The sequence below is a fragment of the Lissotriton vulgaris genome, chromosome 7, assembly GCF_964263255.1.
Source record: "Lissotriton vulgaris chromosome 7, aLisVul1.2, whole genome shotgun sequence".
Lineage (NCBI taxonomy): Eukaryota > Metazoa > Chordata > Amphibia > Caudata > Salamandridae > Lissotriton > Lissotriton vulgaris.
Window position 1 is genome coordinate 253,059,290 of NC_141695.1, and position 22,687 is coordinate 253,081,976.

Genomic DNA, 22,687 nt, shown 5'->3' on the forward strand with positions numbered 1-22,687 from the left:
CTGCCTTCACAGTTATTCCAAGTGAGCATGTATTTAAAAGAATATTGCATACCTCATAAGAACAAGAGATACTGTAAGAAATAGGGTTACTGGTTGAGGGAGGTGAAATCCTGCTCCAGCATCAAACACAATTTTGGTCAGGGTCAAGCACACCACAAATTAACCTATGTTAAACCCTATGGTAACTTGGCACAAAAACAGTCTCACTCATTTTAAAGGCAATGTGTAAAGAATGTATGCAGACAGTAATAAAGTGAAACACAACACAAGAATCATTTCAAATCAATTCACAAGTAAAATTGAAGTAGTAATTTCAGCTAAAACAACAACAATCTAATCAGAAGACCCAGAGATATGCAATTTTAGAGATTTAGATAAAAATAGTGGCTAACATCACAAAGCTCCAACTGTGGTTATCTTGTAGCAGTGTTAAGGTCAACTACGATGGAGTGTGGTCTGGCTACTGGGACCCAATTAGGTCCCCTGAACAAGAGTATCTTAAATTCTGGTTGTGGAGCAATGTGTCATCTTGCATCAAGGATGTTTTGTGCAGCAACGACTTCTAGGAGCTACAGGCTGCAATGTGGAGTCATGCGTCTTAGTCCAGGATGCAGTACCTGAGGTGCTTGCGATGCAAAAGCCTGCATGGACGATCCATTGTACAGGGGCTGGGTGCAAACTTCCGCACACACCGGCGGCGGTGCTGTCTCATTTTCCTGCTGTTTCCAGCGATGTGTCCAGGCAGCTGTTGGCCAATTTGAAATCTGGCTCGCCACTTGACCCCTGCCCCGCCAAATTCTTGGCTGGGATGGCGGAGGTGGTGAATCCGCTGGTTAATCCCATCCTCAACGCCTCTCTGAGGGAGGGGAGGGTCCCTAGCTCTTGGAAAAGAGCGATGGTGATCCCCCTCCTAAAGAAACCGGGTCTCGACGCCAAGGCTCTGGCCAATTATAGGCCAATTTCACTTCTTCCGGCCCTCACGAAGATCACGGAAAAACACGTCCACGGTGTCCTGTCACGCTTTCTGGAAGCTAACAATCTGCTCCACCCATCTCAATCCGGTTTCCGCCCTAATTTTAGTACGGAAACGGCATTGCTAGAGGTCACTGAGATCATCAGGGAGACTCTGGATGTCGGCGGGAGGGCCATGCTGGTCATGTTAGATCTATCGGCGGCCTTCGACACCGTCCCCCATAGGGCGCTCTTAGCGAGGCTTTATGACATCGGCCTCAGGTGGTTTACATCCTTCCTTGAAGGCCGCCGCCAGACGGTCTGGGTTTCCCAGAGCTCTGCCGAGATGCCGCTATTGGGAGTTGGGGTTCCACAGGAATCTGTGTTGAGCCCCACGTTGTTTAACATCTTTATGTCCCCTTTGGCGGCCTTGGTGGAAGCATATGGGGCCCAGATCGTCTCCTACGCCGACGACACGCAACTCCTCTTCACATGCGGGAAAGACCAGGAGTTTGATGGAGGGAGAATTCGGGACTGTCTTACATTGGTCTTTGACTGGTTCCAACGGAACAGTCTAAGGGCCAATTCTAGCAAGTCCGAGGTTCTATTCTTCGGTTGCGTTGTCGATCCGGAGTGGCAGCACTGGTGGCCGTCCGACATGAGCCCTCCTGCACAGTCTTCCTTGGTGGCTAAAAATCTGGGTGTCAAGCTGGACAACCAGCTGTCGCTGCGAACACATATTCTGGGTCTGGCTGGCACCTGTTATGGAATTTTGAAAATGCTCCGTAAATTCCTGCCCCTGCTGTCTGAGGAGCACAGGCGTATTACTGTGCGGGTTCTCGTCGGCTCTAGGCTAGATTATGCTAATGCCCTCTTTCTTGGCCTCCCTGATTACCTAGTTCAGCGCCTACAGGTGGTACAGAACTCTGCCGCCCGGGCTATCTTTGGCCTGCGTAGATGAGCCCGAGCTTCCGGGCTGCTACAGGCGCTACACTGGCTGCCTATCCGGAAGCGGATCCAGTTTAAATCCCTGACTCTGATGCACAAAGCCCTGTTTGGATTAGGGGCTGGATACCTGCGGCAGAGACTGGCCTTTTATCGACCAGTCCGCTCCTTGCGCTCGGAATCCCTTTACAAAGCGGTGGTCCCTCGGGTGAGGAAGGCCCGCATGGGAGGGCGCTCTTTCAGCTGCAAAGCTCCACAGCTGTGGAACTCGCTTCCTCTTTCGCTGCGCAGCACTGCCAATTTGTTCCAGTTCAGGAAGAGCCTGAAGACCTGGCTTTTTAATCTTTAGGCTGTTCTTATTGTTTCAGTTTCAGTTCTTTTTCTCATTCTTTTTGCTGTGTTGTGTTATTTTTATTCTGAGCTGCAGGTGGAAAGCGCCGGGACACTCTTTTCGAGTAGCCGTGCGCTATACAAGAACGCTGTAACATAACATAACATAACATAACAGGGGCTGTTCCAGCAAGGATGCAGGGGACAATGCAAAGTTCTGCACAAGGGATGCATCACCCAGCAGTCCCGATGTGGAGTTTGGTGAAACAATGCTTTGTACAGCAGCTCCAATGACGAGTTTCTGGGAGGCGATACATCATGATGCATCGTTCTGCTGGGACCACAGTTGGGTTGACAAAGCACCTTTAGGCCCACTTCCAAGGGTCCATGGCTGGGGTGACACCACTTGGGACGGCAGGACTCACAGCTGCCAGAGTTCAGGTGCAGGGCTCAAGATGATAAAGAGGCCAGTCTACTAGCCTTTGGAGTCACTCTGGTGGTCCTGGATTCAAGATACAAATCTATTCCATCTCAATCAGGCAGTAGGGCAGCAGGTCAGCACAGCATATCATCATTATGAAGGTCCTTCTTGCAACAAAGCAGCACAGCAGTTCTTCTTCCACATGTCCAGATGTGTGCTGTAGAGTTAGGGACTGAGGTCCAATATATATACACCGGGTGACCACTTTGAAGTTGGAGCAAATGCTAGTGTTTTCCAACCCCCAGAGATTTTTGGAATTTCCTACCTGTCTGGGGTCACAAAGTCCAATCTCAAACCCTTTGTGAGAGTGCTTACACTGAGCATTTGTGATGTGCAAGTGTGTTAGGTGACAGCCCCCCCTGTTAAGTCATGGTGACCCATCTTGCCAACACCTAGTTTACCTCTTTCTCACTGTCTGAGAGTAATACCGACCAGCTACACCTAGCCAGGGACAGGCTGCAGGCAATTAGGACAAGAAAATGCAAACTTTCCAAAAGTAGAATTTTCAGAATTCTGGCTAAAAAAAGATCTTCCAAATAAAAAGGGCTTTTAATTACAATTCTTAACTCAGAAGTATTGTCCAACTTTTTTAATAAACTACACTCTGCCCTCTAGGTTGGTCAAGGTCTACTCTAGGGGCGACTTATCTATTAAAAAAGAAAGGTTTAGACCTGCCAGAAAGTTTTTTGCAAGGTTTAAAAGGCAGTCTGAAATAGTACACACAGGCTGCAATTGTCAAGCTTGAGATATGCTTAAAAGGGCCACTTCGGTGAGTGGCACAATAAGTGCACCAGTCCTAATGGTAGCATTCAATTTGCTGGCCTTCATTTAATTTACAGGCCTTTGTACCCCTTTACGAAGGGATTTACAAGTGCAATAAATATGCCAACTGGGTGTTATCCAATTGTACCATATTTAGTGGAAAGAGCACATGCAGCACTTTAGCATTGGTTCTAATGCCCACAAAATTGAGATCTACAAAAAAATAGGCATGGTGAAGAAACTTTTTTTGGGGGAAGACCATCCTAAGTCTCACATGTCTAACATGTGTCTGACCCAACTGAAAGTAGGGAGAGGTATTTTACCTCCAGAGAGTTTTCATCACTAAGGTGAACAAATGTGAAAATGCAATTAGCACTGGCGTGATCTGACCCATGATGATGTTTTGTTGTAAAGTCCATTCCCTGTAGGGCGATGGACCACTTCAACAATTTGGGATTCTCACCCTTCATCGTCATCAACCCAATGAAGTGTATGTGGTCTGTATGAAAACTGAATTTAGCCATAATGGGCATGGTTTCAGATTCTACAGTGTCCAGGCTGCAGCAAAGGATTCTCCCGCAATAGCACTCCACCCAGGGCTGGACTGGCTACCGGGCAGTTGTGGGTGTTGCCGAGCAGGGGGATGATTTCTCTGTGGTGTGGGCCTCTTTCGTAGATGGGGACTTGCGTGCACTTTGAAATAAAAAAAGCATAACGAATTTCGTTTTGCACACACAGGTCCCCATCAACAAAATCATCCCCCTGCTCGGCAGCACACACAACTGCCCGGTAGCCAATCCGGCCCTGACTCCACCTTGGTTCCCAGTGAAGTAACCTCCTACTTATGAGGGCTACCGGTTAGTCCAGGACCTCCTTATTTAACGTTGATATTACTGCCCCTATGCCATGCTTTGAGGCATCTGTTTGCACATTACCTTTCTGGGATTCATCTGGGGCATTGAGTACAGGGGTTGCACACATGGCCCTTCTGAGGGAGTCAAAGGCTTTTTGACAGCCTTCTTGAGATCAAATTCCATGGCTGCTTCACCAAAGTCAGTTCAGTCAAGTGGGCCCTTTGACAAACCTTCAGTAATATTCAGTGATGCCCATGAAGACCATCACTTCTGAATGTGCATTGGGGACTCCCAGCCATGATGGTTTCTATCCTGGTCTAGAGAGGCTACACCTTACTCCCACTCACCAGGTTACCTGAATACACCACAGATTAGGTCTTATTTTGAGCTGCCAGTTTCTGATGCTCGCGGTACAAAAGGGGGTGATAATGGACGGAGCATCTGAACCAATCAAACACTCACACCGAGTCAAAAGATCTGGGTTTAATCCATCACCGTTCTTTAGTCCACTCTGCCACCCCAGTTCAGACATGGCTGTATGCAAATCAGTCTGACCCTGTGCCTCATGGGAACAGTCCAGCCCGAACTGCCAAGCCATGCCTTCCCTGGACCGGAAACAAGCTTCAGAGAGACAGTTTTTGATGCTCAGCACTTGTGGTTAATTATGATCACAAGCACTTATGACAGTCTGCCACATGGTAGTGCTGTTTGTCTAAATTAAAGATAACAACATATGTGTATTATTTCAATATACATAAAAAATTACTAATATCTGCTGACCAAGCCATTGTTATAGCTCTTGGAGCCGCAAAAGTCTGAACTGTCACACTTGGAGGGTGTGAAGGGTAGTTGTTGTGTTGGTTCTTTCATTAGTGGCACTGGCAGGGGCAATGTAGGTGCAAACTGCAGTCGTCTCCAGACAAGAGCTATTGCAAATATTTCTGTTTACAAAATGAGCACTGCCACAGGCCCTTGCCCTAATTAGCAGTTACCCATCATGGCAGTAAGTGCTGCATGGTACAGAGCCTGAAACAGTTCCTGCAAGTAAAAAAGGGTGGTCCTTTCAGCTGCAACTGAAGGCAGCTATGTCATCCAGGCAAGCAGCACTAAATGCATCCATGCTACTGAAAACCTGTTTCACCAGCCTCTGTAAGGCGGCATTCTTCAGACAAGAGGGCACTACCTTAAATTGGAAGTGGGCTTTTGCTGTGGAAAATGCTAACCTCTCTTTAGCCCCCTCAATTAAGGTGGCTCACCAGTGCCCAGACATTAGATCAAATGCACTGTGGAACTTGGCAACCCTCAAACAATCAATAAGCTCATCAGCTTGTGAGATGGGGTGAGTGTCAGTCTTTTTCAATACATTGAGCCTGCTGTGGTCCACTAAAAAGCTAAATGCTGGGGTAGTGTCCTATGGGGCAGGCTTGGGGACCAGCTCCAATCGGCTAGACAAGGGACTACTGGTGTGATCAATCTCCCCCAACTCCAGTCTCTTCAGAAGCATCAGGAGTCTAGATCCTTCTATTCCTGAAGCAGAGAAACAAGAGGCCTACAAATTGTCCCTCTGTTTTACCAACTCATGTATTTTGGTGTGTTCTTATCATATATGTGTTCTCTTAAATTTCATTTGTTGATAGTAATCTATAATATATAGTTGTTTTGTATTAATTACTCAGAGCACAGCAATGCATCACCCAACAGAACCAATTGTTTACTATAGAGGAGTAGGACTGGACCCATCTCATACAAACCTGGAGTGACTCAAGGGCAAGCTGGCTTTTCCCCTGTTCTGAAGCTTCAGGGACATAAAAGACTTCCTGCACCTGTGCAACAGCGCCTGGACTCTGTCATCTGTGAGCCTCTGCCCTGCCAAAAGGTGTCAATCCAGTCCTGGACAATTGGAAGGGAGGTTTTTGTGCTGCAACTCTCATTGCCGACTCATCACTACTGCTGTGCTGGAACCGGTGCATTCCACTCAACGAAGACGAATTACCCGTCTTGCTGCTCAACATTGAAGTTGTCACTAAGGGGTCGATTAGGATCGCGGACGGACTTGCGTCCGTCCGCGACCCCAGAGCAGGAGGGAACCTCCGCATGGCATGCGGAGTTCCCTCCTGTGCAATTAGGATGTGACCGCCACCCTGGCGGTCACATCCTCTATTTTTAACATTGCAGCGGGTGCAGCTTGAAGCTGCACCCGCGGCAATGTTAAAAATGCACGCATTGCATTTGCATGCAGAAAGAGGCAGGCACCGCGCGGTGCCTGCCGCTTTCTGCATGCAAATGCAGGGGGGTACCATAGGTACCCCCCATGTGCACCCCCCACCCCCCTTCACCTAGGGGGCCCGCAACGGGCCCCCGCAGTGAAGATCCGTATGCTTTTCCACGGCGGAAAACCCGCCGCGGAAAAGCACTTTTTAAAGCCCATCCTGATATGGCGGACGGTGTCTGAGAGACACTGTCACCATATCAGAGCTTTTCCGCCGCGGTTGTAAGCTGACCGCGGCGGAAAAGCTGCGGACGGAAACCAGGACCCACCAGCCATCCTAATGTGGCGGTGGGTCCTTGGTCAGTCCGCTGCGGTTTTTCCGCATCCTCGGGGCCGGCGATGGCTTCCGCCGGCCCCGAGGATGCGGAAAAACCGCAATCATAATCGGCCCCTTAGTGTGTGGCTCTATAATGATGCATCACCCACCTTTAGTGGCGCTTAACGCGGAAGCTTTCCTTGAGCGTCAGCTCGGCAATGCATCACCTATGAATCCCACAGATCAAACACGAAACATCACCTCCCTGCTCATTGCATCTCATTCTCGATGTTGATGCGGCCCTTCCAAAGGTGTTGTTTTCAGTGGGCCATGGCTGATTCCAGTTTCCAACCCGAGGTACATCACGGTCAGCCTGAACCTTTGGATTTGCCTGAATCAAGCATGACCAATATCCATGGTTGGCACTTTTTTATTCTAAGCATTATATTTTGATTTAATCTAAAGCCTCTGGATTCCTGTAGGTGAAAGAAGAGGCGAGGTGAGGCAGCAAGCAAGTTAGTTGGAGAGGAGAGAAGCCAAGAACCTAGATGGGGCTTAAAGCCACGAGCCCCACGTTCGGCGCAGAAGCGGTCGGTGTGGTTTGCCCTCGGGGGAGGGACAAACATACAAATTCAGACATGATAAATGAGGCCAGTGCTACTCAAAGGAGTCCTCTCATATTCCCAATACTAACTATGTTGGGCAAAACTAATGTATGTACAAAGTTTAGCTTCCGTACAATTGGACGTACATTTTTCAATCCCAGGAACTGTAACAGGACTCTTAACACCCCTGGCCCTACAGAAAGTGAACTCACAAGGTAAAAAGTCACCATCAGACTTAATATATGCCTCTTCAAAAGCTAAACCAGGGGTAAAATGTAGATGCCTCGTTACAATCGAAAGACATCGAGAAATACTGGCTTTACAAGTAAGGGCATTGGAAGAAAAAAACGATATTTTTTTTGTAACCAAAAGAGCTGGAAAACAAAATGATGATACTATCACAACATAGATTGATCACATAGCTACAAAAAAGGACTACTTGGAATTACACTCAAAGTGCACCACCTTTAGTAGATTTGCTCAAACATTACATAATACTGCCACAGACCTCCCACATTTAGTAGTAGACCAGTGCAATAAGACAGGCCTCTACACCTTGTTATTGCATACTTTACATACTTTACAAGCTTCATCAAAGGCACTTGTTATGTAGTTGACAAATTAGATATACAAATAGACCTAACGAATATAGTGGCCATGTGCATCTCAGGTATTAGTGCCAAACTTGAAAAACTCATCAAGCTAATAGTAAGAGTACAAGCTAAGTACCCTTCCCGCAATCCTGGAAAATATAATACGTTTTTAATAAGCCAATTTGGCCAACAATCTAACAATTGTTGTCAAACACAAAAGACCACCAATCACACTAAAAAACAGGAAAAGAAATCTCAGGAACCCAGTGAGCAATTGAACACAGGGGAAAAGAAATCTAAAGACTCATATGCACCCACAGGGGAAGAAATGGTTCTTTTTAAAATAAGCAATCGCGTATGTCAATCATGACGAGGATCATACTTCAATGGCAGGTGCAATTACAATGACAAATGGAAATCAGCAGTGAAATACAGATAACAATGAAACCGCAGCAGCAACATAAACGACATACAAACAATCTAAAGGAAAAATCGTGGCACAACCCACAAATCAAGGACAATAATGGCCACAGTTCATATATTGAGTTTAGTGATAATCAAGCAAACAATGCAAACCAGATCAAAGGGTCGAAACCAAAAAAAAAAACAAGTTTGGCAACCATACTCAGAATGCCCAATTAATAAAAACACCCACAAACAGTGCAGTGCAGTGCAGGAGAAAGCTTCAAGAGGTCAGGCATCCAACAAAGAACAAGATCTGCAGGAAAGCAATAAGGAGGACCTCCCACACTCCATTCCAGAAGAGAAGAGGGCACACAGATAAAAAGAAAATAGACAGATCCATATTCAAAACAGGCTTCAGGTTTGCAGCACAAAACCGAAAGTAAGTTGACTCCATCAAGAAATTTTTGAGGGCTTTATTTGAACGGGAACAGTGGTTCTGCCACCTATTCACTTCTAAGCAGCGTAAAATCTTTCTTCACAATTCTATATCCCTCCTTTAGGATGAGATTAAAATGTAATGTTAATCTCATCCTAAAGGAGGGATATAAAATTGCAAAGAAAGATTTCACGCTGCTTAGAAGCGAATAGCTGGCACAACCACTGTTCCTTTAATGTATAAATCCCCAGGTTCTACGTGCTACTGGGTCACCCCGTTATCATATACTTTATTTGAACAGGAACACCTCTCCCATAAACAAGGATATGCTACAAATTTTCTTCACCCCACTATTTGACTTGCATGGTCAACATGGCATTTCAATCAATATATTAAAATTGACAGCTGAAATCCAATGGACTGAAAAACTTAAATTCTGCAGATCTTCTATCAGTGGAATTTCACCCAAATAAGGATGTTAAACGCTCTGAACACACCTTAAACACATAGCAGTCTGAAGAGATAGCATTACTTATACTAAATCACACACAACATTTTGAATAATGAGGCATAAAACTAACAAAACAAAACAAAGATATGCAATACCCAACCTTTAATGGCTAAACTTTACCTTAAAATAACATATCTCCCAACAAAAGCACCCAAAAAAGGCCATGTGTTCTCGGTTCTGCAGAATGCCCTTGGAAGAAGCTTAAGTTCACCTTGAAGGAAGATCACCTGTACACAAACACAGATACACACCTTACACAGTGGAGCTGTTTCACATCTCAGGTATTCATTCAAAACTTGAAAAGCTCATCAAGCTAATAGTAAATGTACAAACGATTCACTCCCCAATTCATGCCACCTGCCCATGGAGGCCGATCATCAACAAGCTACAAAAAGAGAAAATAAGTATTAAAAAGCCAATTTGGCCAACAATCAAACAATTGTTGGCAAACACAGGAAAAAAAATACAACAAAAACCAGGAAAAGAAATCTCAGGAACCCGGAGAGCAAGGGAATAATAGGGAAAATGATTCTAAGAAATCTCATGCACCCACAGGGGATGAAATGGATCTTTTTAAAAAGAAGCAATCAGCTACACAATCTTGAAGGAGGATCAGACTCCGACAGTAGGTGTAATCACAAATGGCAGGAACACGGGGAGGCAATCAAGAAGGCAAAAATATGTATTGAAAATCAAGGAAAAAAACAAGACAAGGGATAAATCAAAAAGAACCTAGAATATATGCTGTATAAAAAAATTCAAGATAATACTGTGGAATCTAGCTTACTTAAAGCCCAGATGACAGTGTTGTCAACAAAGATAACCAAATTAAATGGGATGAAGAAGAGGTAGAGGAAATAGAAAATTTGAGCCCAAACAGGTCAAGATCAGTACCCCATCAATAAGAGAATTGGACAGTATAATAAGAACAGATAACATTAACAATGACCACAAACTGACAGTGAAAGTAATAACATCAAAACAAAAGGAAATCAGCAGTGGAATACAGATGACACTGAAAACACAGAATCAACATAAACCTCATACAAACAATCTGAAACAAGCATCGTGGCACATTCCACCAATTAAGCACAATAATGGCCACAGTCCTAGAAACCTGGAAGAAATTGCATTAATTGATAATCGAGCTAACAAAACAAACCATATCAAAAGGTCCAGACCAAAAAACACCAAGGACAACGGCTATATTCAACATGCCCTATTAATAAAAGGACCAACGAACAGAGAGCAGGAGAAAACCTTGACAAAGGCATCCAACAAAGAAGAAGAGCCTCCGGAAAGGAAGAAGGAGGCCCTTCCTCGCATCATTCCACAAGAGAATAGAGCATATGAACAGATTAAGAAACAATAGAGAGACCTATACACCAAACAGGCTTTATGGTTGTGGAAAGTTGACTCCATCAAAAAATGTGTGGAGCCCTCAATTAGACTGGGAACATCTTCCGCCACAACAACAAGGACATGCAAAAAATTATCTTCACCCCACTAAATGGCTCGCAAGGTCGACATGACATTCTTCACAGGGGGAATTTATTAAAATTGACGTCCGAAATCCAAGGACTGAAACACATAGAGTCTGCAAAACTTCTTTCAGTGGAAGGGCTGCCAAACAATGTTTTTAAAGACTCTGAACACACCTTAACCACATGGCTGTCTTTAGAGATAGCACAACTTATACTGAATAACAGCATACATTTTGAAATGTGGGGCATAAAACTAACAACACGAACAAAGATATGCTATCCCGAAACTTTAGTGGCAAAAGTTCACCATCAAATTACACATCCCCCAACAAAATCATGCCAAAAAGCTTAGTTGTACTCAGTTCTGCAGAATGCCCAAGAAAGAAACCCAAGTATACCTTCAAGGAAGATCGACCCTGACACAGTCTCACATACACACCTTACACTGGAAAGCTGGCTCACATATCAGGTATTGTTGTCAAACTTTTAAAAGCCAATGACCAAATAGTAAGTGTACAAGCGCTTCACTCCCAACTTCATGCAACCTGCGCATGTGGGCAGATCATCGACAAGCTAAGTACCCTTCCCGCAATGCTCAAAGAGATAATAAGTATTAAAAAAGCCAATTTGGCCAACAATCAACATTTGTTGCCAATCACAATAGAACATCAAAAACAACTAAAACCAAGAAAATAAATCTTATGGACCCAGTGCACAGTGGAACAAAAGAGAAAAGAAATATAAGGAATCACATGCACCCATGGGGGAAGAAAATAATCTTCTTAAAAAGAAGTAATAATGTACGGCAATCATGGAGGACGATCAGACTCCAACAGTAGATGTAATTACAAATGACACAAAAATGAGGAGGCAGTTGAGAAATCAAAAAAACATGATAGAAAAGCAAGTAAAAACAAGACAAGTGATCCTATATTCAAACAAATCCAAGATAATACAGTAGAAGCTGGCTTACTCAAAGCCTAGAATGACAGTATAGTCAATAGAACTAGGCTAATTAAATGGGTGAGAGAGAGCTGTGGAAGAGAGAATGTCCCAGGGAGTCCTCATTGAAGAAGATGGAGAGAGATGATCTACACCTTCTCTCATGAAATTTGGCAAAATGACTGCTAGAAGAAGGCATACCACCTCAGGACTGGGAAGTATTTGATATATTAGCAATCCAGGAGGCCTTGGAGAATTTACCCCTGAAAACTTTAATCCACTATCTTGTGGAGGCAAAGAAAAAAGAGCACTCCAGTCACCAAAAAGGAGGACAAGCGGTCTATGTGTCTACAACAATAAAAATTAAACCCAAAAACAAAAATCCCCTTAAACTAAACGTACTCACATGCAGGAGGAATCACGAACAAAGATCAGTACTGCTGATTAAAATGTATATTCCCCTAAGATTAAATAGGAAAAAATACTTAATTCATTAAAAAATTTTAGACATAAGAAATGTTCACCCACTTGGGATATAATCTTAATAGGCAATTTCAATGCTAAGTTAATCCACACACTGAATGAGGATGCAACATTTACATCAAACACTATACAATGGGTTTTGTTACTGCAGTACCAACTCCAGGCATACTACCCGGACCGTATAGGTTGATCATTTTGTCACAATGTTAGTATTTAGGAATGCAGGTGATCAATGGTAGAACCACCGAGGACTTCCCCCTGAAATTTACATTCCATGGTGCTAAAGCCCGATCCATAATGGACTACACAATAGTCTTACTATCTTTGATGCCACATTTATTACAGTTTTCAATTCATTTTACAACACAGAGCTAGCAAAGCCATCAGTATATACATTTCAGGTTAAACCCCAGAAGGCACATGAACATCCTGGCACTGGAAGGTACTACAAACTCTATACATTTAAAATGACTAGGGTGAGCTAATGCCTCACAACAAAAGCTGAGCAGCACAATATAGGATCTAGCAATGGCTAGTTGCAGCAAAAACACCAACTCAATAAACTCCTGGATAGAATCAATATTGCCAGGCTTCTCCAGGAGAACACCAAGGTAGGAAAACATTGCCTCCTGATGGAAAATGCAAGTATTGACTCTGGTCACTTTACCACTGCTGATCAGTGCTAAAGTGCATACACTCACCCTATTGTAAATTGATGTATGGATTAGTGATTCCATGATTGGCTTGTTTGGCTTACTTGTCAGACCTATGTACAGTGCACTGAGTGTGCCCAGGGCTTGTAAATTCAAATGGTGCTGGTGGACTTGCAGCACCGGTTGTGCCACCCACAGGAGCACCCTTTTCAAATGTGTCTAAGGCCTGCCATTGCAGAGCATGTGTGCAGTCTCGTACTGTCATACTGACTGGGCAAGTGCATAAACTTGCCAGTCCCCAAACCTTCCCTTTGCTTCATATCAGACACCCCTGTGGTAGGCCCAAGGGCAGGGTGCATTGTAAGTATAAGGTAGAACATGCCCTGGTGTGTGCAGCATGTCCTAATAGTGAGTCACAGCCATTTTCGTTTTTCACTATTGCAAGGCTAACTGTTCTCTATAGGCCAGAATGGGCAGTTAGATTATTACATCTTATAATCCTAACTGACTCGGGGAACATGGTAGAATTTCGAGTTTAGTATGCCTGAACTCAGCCTGATAACATACATCTTCAGTGAAGTTGGTTTTAACATTCTGTGTTTGAAAATACCAATTTTAGACAGTAAGTATTTTCTTCTCTAACTATCCAGGTCTGCCTCTACTACATTGTGTATTCCTTGTCTGGAGTTTGAGTGACAGGGCAGGGGGATTCCTCTAGACAGAGTGAGTCTGCCCAGTGGTGAATAGAGAGATATACATCTAAATGGGAGGGAGGAGTTGCACCTGGGACCTGACTAGGACTGTGGCTGCCCCAAAGTGCTGGCTTCACCCCCTGTGATGTGTCTGATGTCTCTGCCCTGCACTGAGAAAGAAGAGAAGGAATCATGTCAACAAAGTGCCTTTCCTCCACAATGCTGGCTCCACCTCCTGCGGGGTGTCTGATGTTTCTGTCCTGCACTGTGAAAGGAAAGAAGGAGTAATGTAAACAGAGTGCTCCAGAACTGGTTTGGACTAGGCAAAGGCCCCTCTGCCCTCAGAGGGAAAAGTATTTTGGGGTATAAATATTGGGACCCTGATCCCACGAAATTACATCATCCTGGAATCAAGAAGGAACCTTTGCCAAGGAGAAAGCTGGAAGACTGAAGAGGAAGGACTGTCCTCCTGTTTGTTTGTGGGCTGACCTGCAGTTGCTTTGCTGCCAAGGAGAGGGGAATAAGTATGCTGTTGCTCTGTCCCCTTGCTTGAGGAGATCTCCAAGGGCCTGAGGAGAGCTGGCCACCTGTTAAGAAGTCCCATGAACAAAAGGATTTCACCCCCTGCTTCCCCCCTGCACTCTGCTGAGTGAGTTCTGCCCCTCCTAGAGTGCTTGATCAAATTGTGGGGCCTCTGGAATGTGTGCCTGCTGTTTGGGGAGCTGGACAAGAAGAAAAGAAGAAAATCTGCAATTTTCACACATCCCTCTCTTGTGGAGCACATTGTCGACAGTGTGAGAACATTCCCATCACAGCGAAGATCGTCGCAGCGCTTGGTGCCCCTGGAAGACTTGATGCATCATTCCCTCGCGGAGCGCATCACCCCAGTGCGGGAATATTCCTGTTGCTGCGAGTATCGTCGCAGAGCCATTCATCGCTGGGTGAGATCGTCGCACCGCTTGCTTACGGGCCTCATCACGTCGCTGCGAACATTGTAGCAGAGCCATCGGACCAAGGGGCCGCGAGAGGTGAAGATCGGCAAAGAGTCGGGCATCGCCACTGCACCTGAGATCGTCACCGTCCCGAACATCATCGCATCGTGCCTGTGCGCGATGCTTCCTACCAAACCTGCGCACTGGAATCCATACAAGGTATCGCATCCCTCCCCATACAGACCTGATTCACCGCAACACGTCTGCTGCGTGCAGCGGGGCTGTCTCATCGCCTCCCCAGGGTCTCAGGAGAGACGCATCACTTGTTTTTTAACGCCGCTGCTTCCATTTGGAACTTTTGTCGCATCTACAGGTACTTTGGGCTAAACGTTTCGCAACTGTGGATTATTTTAATGCAAACCCTAAAACTCTTTTAAAATCATATTCTTGAACTGTGTATGTTGGATTTTGTCGTTTTGGTCTTATGTAGTTTAGATAAAGATACTTTATTTTTCTAAACTGGTGTGGAGTCGATTTGTGGTATTTTCACTGTGTTACTGTGAGTGTTGGTACAAATACTTTACACATTGCCTTTGATAAGCCTTTCTGCTCGTGCCAAGCTACCAATGGGGTGAGCAGGGGTTATTTAAAGAGTGTATCCCCCATACCCTGACTAGAAACAAGGGTCCCTATTTGGACATTGGTACCTACCTCTGCTAACTAGAGACCCCCAGATCTAAAAGTGCCCCAAACCTAACTCGTAGAGACTGTCTCTCACAAAACAAAGCCAGGGTATTGACAGAGCACTGTCTAAATGAGTACAATACTTAATAACCTCCCTTATAAATGTCAGATCCTCTGATAGCCAAATTTTAACCCATGAAAAGAGAGGGGCATTATCTATTCGACACTATAGAAATTCCAAACACATTTGTGAGGTGCGCTATTAGGGGTCATCAACAGTCTTTTAATACATTTATTTTTATTTTCCATGACTTGTAATTGGTGACCTTTGTGGTGACCCCAAACTCCTGCACCATAGGATGCAATAGATAAGCATTTGGTTTTATATAAAGTAAACAACTCTGTCACTGGTTTGTGACCTAGATAGCAGGCACAACAGAAGAGCAAATTCAAAGTATTATTTTAATTATTCCCCAAATGTGTACAATTAGTCAGCTTACCAATAGTCTTACCTCTTTCAGTATACTTTCTTGATTTAGTAGATATGGGATGTTAGAACTTGGGGTCTCTAGTTGGCTGAGGTAGGTACCTTAGCCAAAATAGGGACCCTTGCTTCTAGTCAGGGAAAGGAGGGACATACTCTTAGATAAACCCTGCTCACACTCCTGTAGCTTGGCACGAGCAGCCAGGCTTATATCCAAGGCAATGTGTAAAGTATTATTAACCACACTCCCAGTTAAACAGTGATAACACCACAAATGAACACCAAACTGATTTAGGAAAATAGCGGTATCTTTATCATGAAGAAATATGATGAGACCAAATGATGAAAATATCCAGCAAATGCGTATTTGTAATATTTCACTGGGCCAGTTATTAGGCCAACAATCACTTATAGGTTCTTGCAGTATTAATGAGCAGTTCATGATAATCTAATACAGTCCTAATGCAATGCTATGCAGTTTGTAATGCAGTTTGTAATGTAGAAATAAGACAGTCCTTAATGCAAGTACTAATGTGAATTGTAAAAGCAAGTAATAATGCAGTTCATAATGCAAGTACTAATGGGGATTGTAAAGACAATTAATAATGCAGTTCATAGTGCAAGTACTAATGTGGACCATAAAAGCAAGTAATAATGCAGTACGTAGTGCAAGTACTACCGCAGATCGTAAAAGCAAGTAATAATGCAGTTTGGCACCGATCGCAGTGCTAGTGAAGGTCGTTATGCCACTCTTGGCTGATGTGCAAAAAAGGGAAGGGTAAGGACTGACAAGTGGGTGCACTTGTCAGGACAACAAGGCAGTTAACAAACTGCGCGCAGGCATTTTAGTGGCAGCCCAGAGATCTCTTTTTAGGGCTACTTGTGTCGGTGGCACAATTAGTGCTGCAGGCCCACGATAGCATTTTCATTACCAGCCCTGGTACACATAGTGCCCTTTACTAGGGACTTTACTTGTAAGACAAACATACCAATTATGGACAACCAATTACCATAACACCTTATACAGGGAGCACTTGAATGTTGACACTGATCAGCAGTGGCAAAGTGCCCAAAGCATCTAATTCGGCAACACAATGTCAGAAAAAGTTTGAGGAGGAAGGCAAAACGTTTAGGGAACTTTAGCCAAAAAGGGCCAAGTCCAACACAACCCCCTCCCAGCCTAAAGCCAGGGTAGGCCAATCAACTACCTTGATGGACTCCCCTGCTTGGGTTGATAAAACCTGCACGCGGGCCCGCTACCGCAGGGAGACCACCCTGTTCTATGCCTTCCTGACCCCAGAGGTTTCCTTCAGATATAACTCCCTGGTCAAACTAAGCTACTCCACTGATACTTCCTGGCAGTCTGGGGCCCTCTAGGGGTGCTTGTCCCTTGCCAACTCACACTAGGTGCAGTACCCCTGGAAGACCCTGCGGCCAGGGCACTGTTTACAGTTATCTGGCCCTTCAGGTTGGAGGTGGGGTTACCCTGGTGACTTCTAGGGGACCCATTCGTCCTGACCCATGGTTTTTCCTACTGGGGAAGACATCCCTCTATCACGCTTCCATCTTGACTTCTGGGCCTGCCACTTAGGATTGGCACCCACAATCTTCAGGACCACAGAATCTCTGGTACAGACACCCCACGATCTACTAACGCTTGGTGTTCTTCCTAGCACAGTTGGCCAGTAGGCTCTAGACCTCCAACCGGGTGCTCTATGACCCTTTGGTTTTCCTGCATCTCCTCTGGGGAAAATCTCCTCTCTGAATGGTTACTACCAGCCCCTGAGGCTGGCCCTCCCGCCGGCAAATCCTGTGGACCAAATCCAATCCCTGGGTCATCCTCATCCACCCCAGCATCACCTGTCTCTTGAACCTCTTTGGCTTCTCACCAGGCCCTCAATGCTGTTTGCAGCTCCTCATTCTTGGCGCTACTTTTCTTGGGACATCCCAAAGCTCTGCAGAATTGCCTCACTTGATCATATTTGTAGGTAAGCAATGCCTCAATGTCAAACTCCAATTCTGCATCCTCACTGGCTACTTGACTCCTTTGAGGCATTATGTGTGGCTTAAAGGTCGCTCAAAAAAAAACCCAAAAATTAAAAAACACAATATATGGCTAGTGATGTACACCAATCACTGTGAGTCAGTTGCAAATGCAAGGTCAAATCCCAACCACTGACCACAAATGTTAGAACTGGGGTTTCTTGTTGGCTGAGGTTGGTACCTTAGTCCAAATAGGGACCCTTGCTTCTAGTCAGGGAAAGGAGGGACACACTCTCAGATAATCCCTGCTCACCCTCCTGTAACTTGGCATGAGCAGCCAGGCTTAACTCCAAGGCAATATGTAAAGTATTTGCAACCACACACCCAGTAACACAGTGATAAAACCACAAATGGACACCACACTGATTCAGGAAAATAACAGTATCTTTATCAGGAAGAAATATGATGAGACCAAACGATAAAAATATCCGACATATGCATTTTTTTATAATATTTCACTGAGCCGGTCATTATGCCAACAATCACTTGTAGGTTCTTGCGGAATCAATGAGCAGTTCACGATGATCTAATGCAGTCATAATGCAATGCTATGCAGTTCCTAATGCAGTTTGTAATGTAGAAAAAAGACAGTCCTTAATGCAAGTACTAATGCAGATCGTAAAAGCAAGTAATAATGCGGTTCGTAACGCAAGTATTAATCCGGATCGTAAAGGCAATTAATAATGCAGTTCGTTGTGCAAATACTAATGCGGATCGTAAAAGCAGGTAATAATGCAGTTCATTGTGCAAGTATTACTGCGGATCATAAAAGCAAGTAATAATGTAGTTTGGCATTGATCGCGGTGCTAGTGAAGGTTTATTTATTTATTTAGTTTCTTATATCGCGCCAGAATCGACCCCGCCGGGGTATCTCCGCGCTTTGCAAGCCAGGATGGTAAAGAGTGTACCTCTGTAGATGAGCTAGGGTCTCAATAGATGAGCTAAGGCCCTTATTCTTCCAGGAACAAGTAAGTTTTAAGCATTTTCCTGAAGGATAAATGGTTGGTGTTTTGTCTGAGACTAAAGGGCAAGTTATTCCACAGGGTCGGCCCCACAAGGGAGAGGGCGCGGCCACCTTGTCTGGTCTTCTTAATGAGTGGGGATTTTAATAACAGTTGGTTACTTGATCGAAGAGAGCGATCTGGTTTATCGAGTTGGAATTTTTGGCCCAGGTATTTGGGGCCATCTCCAAAAAGGCATTTATGAACGGTGCAACAGATTTTAAACTTGATACGTTGCCGTATCGGTAGCCGGTGGAGTTCTCTCAATAGGGGCTTGGAGGGGGTTCTTGTGGGAGCATTCAGGATCAGTCTTGCCGCCGTATTCTGTACCACCTGTAGCCGGTTGCTGTGCCACTCTTGTCTGACTCGCTGTCAGCGACTGCCAAAATATGCCCCCAATACTGTTACGACAGACACAAAGTGCATCTCCACAATCCGACCCCGATACTGCCACTCCTCAGTGAGTACAAGCCACAATACTGACTTGAGCGGAGGCTCACTCTGCAAAGATGGGAAAGGCTGAGAGCGGTCTCTTGTGTCACGTACTCCCCCCAGGCGGTCACACATGCACGCTCTCTGAGCGTTACCTGAGGGGTGCAGTCTCTCTCTCCTATCCTTGCGGATTGGAGGTCACGCTGTTCGGCTTTGGCTTGGCAGTGGCTTCTTCTCACAGTGAGAGTCGGGCTACCAGGCAACAGCCTTGTAGCTGATCGGCTGCCGGCGCAACTCCGTTGATATTGGGCAAAGGACCTCGGACCCACGATGGTGAAGGTTCACAGAACTCTCCTTAGCAAAGTTGCACACAATAGTGATTTCTCTCGACTCCCCCTTGGGACGACGGTCTGGGTCGATTGCAATCACAATCACAGCACTTTTGGTCACACTGTCAATCAAAGCAGAGCGCAAGACTGCTCCTGGCCACACGGTCACGGGGCAATTCTCACAAAGGTCTCAGGCTATAAAAAGCACACACACACAGTGTCTCTGAGACACACTTGGAAACTTGTATGTTCCTGAGTTTCCACAACAGGAAGCTAGCTCCTCTCGGGCCCTTGGAGACAAGTTACACAGGACACAGCACACAGCCAAGTCCTTTTAAGCAGGGGGACACTGGCCAAAGCAAAGTCCCTTGTCCTAGCATTAGTCAAATCATCAAACTGCAGGTCAGCCCCAGGACACACAGCAAGGGCAGTCCTTCTCTTCAGTCTTCTTCAGGCTTGAGATCAGTCTTGAGTTCAGGGGTTTTCGCTCTCACTTTTATACCACTAAATGCTTTGAAGTCTTTGTGTTCAGGGGACTCTGAGCCTAGTCCAAACCAAATCTTGGTGTCTTCCTGCTAGTGCACAAATCCTTTCTTTGATAGTGAGAGTCAATACACAACCAGGCAGAGGCACTCAGGATGGTTAGGACAAGAAACAGTGTGGTCTCTGAACACACAATTCAAAAATCATCTTCACAAAAAGATGTGTTTTTAAATTCTGAGTTCAGGCACACTAAACTCCATCCCTCCATCTAATGCCTATGGGAAGATATGCTGGAAACATGTGACACAGCATTCCCCATTCTGTCATATGGGCAAGATGGCCTTGCAACTGTGAAAAATGAATTTGGCAGTATTTCACTGTCAGGACATGGTACACACCTCCGTTCATGTCCTAACTTTCACACACACTGCACCACTGCACCCTGCCCAGGGGGGTACCTTGGGCCTACTATAGGGAGGTCTGATGTGCATGAAAAGAAACGGAAGGGTAAGGCATTTTAAGTAGGTGCACTTGTCAGGACAACAAGGCAATTAACAAACTGTGTGCAGGCACTGCAGTGACAGGGCTGAGATTTTTTTTTAGGGCTACTTGTGTGGGTGGTAAATTAGTGCTGCAGGACCACTAGTAGCATTCGCATTACCAGCCCTGGCACAGATAGTGCCCTTCACTAGGGACTTTACTTGTAAGACAAACATACCAATTATGGAAAACAAATTATCATTCAGGGAGCACTTGCACTTTGACACTGATGAGCAGTGGCAAAGTGCCCAAAGCATCTAAGTCCTCAACACAATGTCAGAAAAAGGTCTAGGAGGAAGGCAAAAAGTTCAAGGAACTTTAACCAAAAAAGGACTTGGTCCAACATGGGGCCACACTCCATTATATATAATTTATGAAAGTTGACTTTTAATTCAAGAGCTGACATGAAATCAGTAAAAGCATTGAGTGACTTTTGAAGGCTATTTGCGGTTAAGGCCATTAGCACAGTATCATCCGCATGTGATAATAGTGTAACTGGGTTGCCACTTATTCGGGGAAAATCATAATCCTTATCTATTAAAAATGCAACTAGACCATTAATATAGATTGAAAAAGAAACAGATCTAAAATGCAGGCTTGCCACACACCTTCCGTAGAAACGATAGGCATAGTATTTTCCCCCTGGGATCTATACCTTATGGCAACAGTAGTGGAGGCATCAAGCCAACATAGCAGGAAAATCAGGGCCTCATCAACACCCATAGTCCCCGCTGAGTGCAGTTCTGTAGTCAGCAATAATAAGGGGCAGCCAGATGGTCAGGCTGTGCAGATGGAAGGGACAGTGGCAGAACAATAGACTGTGCAGAGCGGGGGTAATAGGAGCAGTGGTAGCTCAGTGAAACATGAGGGGGCAGGAGGGTGGGGACAAGGACTCAAGGTCTCATTTGCTTCCTTCAGAAAATAGGCTAAAGAACATGTAGGATGTTAGGGTTACACAGCTTACATAGTCCTATTGGAGGTCCCAAAGGGACTCCTTGGGATGAAATTTGTTTTCTCTGTGCAATAGATCTGCGGAACATCCATAGCACTGAGAAGAAAAATTGCAGACTTCTCCTTTTTCAGATGTTTACGCCACTGGGTGTGCCAGGGCCTGGTGAGTTGGTCCATTTGCTTTTATGGGAGGGAAGCAGTGGTTTCCACATTCCCTGGGGCCAATTTATTGATAAAGAGGCAAGGGCCATCCTCCCTGAGCCTTACCTCGGCCCAGGAGACCTCTTTTGAGGCTGATTTGTGGATCAAGATGATAGGGTGAACCACTACCTAGGCTTGTGCACCACATCACCCAGAGCCAATGTGAATGAAGGGAGGGAAGCACATGGCTCCCCTCCCTGAACTACAGTACAACTCCAGATATCCCATCCCTTGAGAATGTAAGTTTGGCTCAGTGGGCCAAAGAAAACCTTTAATTTTCTTCCCTGTCTGTGCGCATGTGTAGGAAATAATATTTTCTTTCCCTCCTGGGGTAGAGTAAAAATCTACTTCTGCAGGGCAGATGCACTTTTCACTGGGTACTGCCAACACCACAATGAGGTAGCACCGGTGAGCACTAGGACACCAACCAAAAATCAAAGTGTTACAGAATTACACAAAATGTGGTGAACAGGTTGGAATGCTTGCTTTTCATTATTTGGCTTGAGTTCTTTAAACTGTTATTTAGAAATCTGCATTTAAATTATATTTATATCTGGGCAGTTTGTCCTGCAGTACTGTAAGAAAAATAAATCTAAAGTTCTAATTAGTTGAGAGGATTATTTTTCCCATTTGACCTTTCTGTCCCATGGGACCCGTACCAGTACAGGATGAAGCCAAGAAATCTGATTGACTGGTCATGACATGAAAAGAATGCTGTAGATGCCTTTAAAGGACATGGGTAACATGTGCTAAAGCTAAAACAAAAATAACACATAATTGGGCAGGATAGAGCTATCCTGATCCCCTAACACTTATGTGGTACCCAAAGGGGCCCCCCTTGCTCAAAGAAAAAAAAAAGAAATAGTGCTGCAGGCCTCCTGAGGAACCCATCAAGAACTCCTGTGAAGTAGTGCAAGACTCCAATAAGAAGTGTAGTTCCACAAGATCGAACACG

General features: G+C 44.9%; 1 protein-coding gene across 1 annotated transcript in view; it reads left to right on the forward strand.

The window, feature by feature from the left end:
• Positions 1–22,687, forward strand: part of LOC147701319 (putative methyltransferase DDB_G0268948) — a 339,388-nt gene that overhangs the window by 74,006 nt on the left and 242,695 nt on the right. The window lies entirely within an intron of this gene.